Genomic DNA, 2,500 nt, shown 5'->3' on the forward strand with positions numbered 1-2,500 from the left:
AAAGTCAAAGTCAAAACATTTTATTCCATTAAATTACAATGGTTATTCTTTACATAAATATATATATATATATTTACATTTGAATATTTAAGAAGTGTTCTTTTAATTTCATTTTAAAATTACAGAAGTTGTTAATGCCTCTTAAATTATCTGGTAGCATGTTCCATAACTTGGGTCCACGTATTTCCATTTGTCGTGCCCCTGTATTGGTATTCGATCTCTTGACAAAAAGGGAATTTACTTGGCGTGTCTGGACACCTGATGTGCTCCCTACGGTTTGCAAGGCCATCAACCAATTCGGATAATTCCCATGAATAAGTTTGTAAATAAATAAACATGTGTCATAGCTGCATTTAAAGTGAACTTTTAACCATTTTATTTTTTTGATATGTGGGGTGATGTGATCAAGTTTACTGATATTACCTAGTGCTACTCTGGCAGCAAAATTTTGTAATTTTTGCACTTTTTGCATCTGGGTTTGTTAGTCGAACCCCAGATGTTTGAACAATAGTTAATTATGCTTAGAGCTAGAGTTTGTACAACCAAGATTCTAGTTTCAGTAGTGATCTGATTTCGTATGTGATTAAGATATAACAGGGTACCCACTACTTTCCTGTGTATTTTGTCAACGTGTGGTTCAAATGTCATGAATCTGTCTATTTGTACTCCTAGATTATTCACTGAAGTGCTCGGTTTGATAGAGCAGCCTTCAAATTCTATGATTGTGTCACTGTGAATTTTAGCAATGTTCTGCCGACTACCTATGAATATACATTGAGTTTTATGTGGATTTAGTTTAAGTCCATTAGTGTCAAAATATAGTTTTGTTTGTGTTAGAGTATCTTGCGCATTTCTTATTAATGTATTTAAGTTGTTTACTGAATCACTATGAAGAAACTGTGAATCATCGGCGTACCGAACTAGAAGGCAGTTATTTGCTATTGTTGATAAATCATTTATGAAAATTGTAAATAGGATCGGACCTAAAATAGATCCTTGCGGAACACCAAAAGGTACTTCTTGTTTTGATGACATACTATTATTGATTCTTACCGATTGGGTCCTTGTATATAAATAACTTGTAAACCAAAAGGTATCAATTTTATGATTTACTAATTTGTTAAGGAGAATTGTCAGAGAGAGAGAGAGAGAGAGAGAGAGAGAGAGAGAGAGAGAGAGGGAGAGAGAGAGAGAAAGAGAGAGAGAGACAGAGAAAGACACAGAGACAGAGACAGAAACGGAGACAGAGACAGAGACATAGACAGAGACAGAGACAGAGACAGAGAGGCAGAGGCAGAGACAGAGATAGAGACAGAGACAGAGACAGATACAAATACAGAGACAGAGACACAGAGAGAGAGGGATAGGGAGAGGGAGAGGGAGAGGGAGAGGGAGAGGGAGAGGGAAAGAGAGAGAGGGGGGGTGTAGACATAGAAATATAGATATATTGTAGTATATGCATATATATATATATACATATATATGGATACACACACACACATTTACATATTTTCATGTATACATATGTGTCTGTATGTGTGTGTGTGTGTGTGTGTGTGTGTGTGTGTGTGTGTACATACACACACACACACACACACACACACACACACACACACACACACACACATATATATATATATATATATATATATATATATATATATATATATATATATACTTAGGTGCATGTACGTATGTATGTATATATGTTGTATTTACACATATACATGCTTATATGTAGGTAGACAGATAGGTAGATATACTGACATTTATGCATGCATACAAGCATAGATACGGACAAACATATAGACACACAAAAGTATACACATGCATACATACGTACGTACGCAGGAATCTATATAAAACACAGACACATATATAAAGGCTAGAGAAAAAAACATACGAAGCCTGAGTAATCAGCTGAGCAAAACATCAGGCAAGAAGCTGATGAGCACGAAACAGTCAGCTGACGAAGCAACAGCAGATCCTTACCTCGAACACCCACAGACACCTGGAATCCTTGGGGTAATCTTGAGGGAAGTTAGGAGACGTGACGGTAACACACTCGCCTGGTTTGAGCCAGGACACAGACCCACAGTCGTCGTAACCTGGGTGTTGATGTTTATTAGCGGTCGTGACGGTTGCATGGTAGTTAACATGGGCATTTGTGATGGTAGTGGTCGGGTGAAGGGTTCGAAATGGTGGTGGGAATGGGGCTTCAATGAGTTATTGTGATGGGGAGAATGAGGAAGAAAATGAGGTAAGTGATGGTGTTGATGTTTGTGGTAAAAGCGGTACATATATCATGAACAGCAAAAATGGGAGAAAATAAGAAAAAAATCAATAATAATGACAATAATGATATTGAGAAAGCAAAACCGATTGTCACAAAAAGACGATACATGATATATTGATAATACCATAGCTATATCATCCCCATTATGATTACTATAAATGTTCTCATCATCAGCATTATAATAATCATTAGCATCAATAATAG

General features: G+C 36.4%; 1 long non-coding RNA gene across 1 annotated transcript in view; it reads right to left on the reverse strand.

Moving 5' to 3' along the window:
- LOC125027082 overlaps positions 1–2,278 on the reverse strand; it is a 4,500-nt gene extending 2,222 nt beyond the window's left edge. Inside the window, exon 1 of the long non-coding RNA XR_007114984.1 lies at positions 1,993–2,278. This is a non-coding gene — a long non-coding RNA (uncharacterized LOC125027082). The remainder of the gene's footprint in view (positions 1–1,992) is intronic.
- Positions 2,279–2,500: the final 222 nt, after the last annotated feature.

Source organism: Penaeus chinensis, chromosome 7 (assembly GCF_019202785.1).
Source record: "Penaeus chinensis breed Huanghai No. 1 chromosome 7, ASM1920278v2, whole genome shotgun sequence".
In the NCBI taxonomy this organism is placed as follows: Eukaryota; Metazoa; Arthropoda; class Malacostraca; order Decapoda; family Penaeidae; genus Penaeus; species Penaeus chinensis.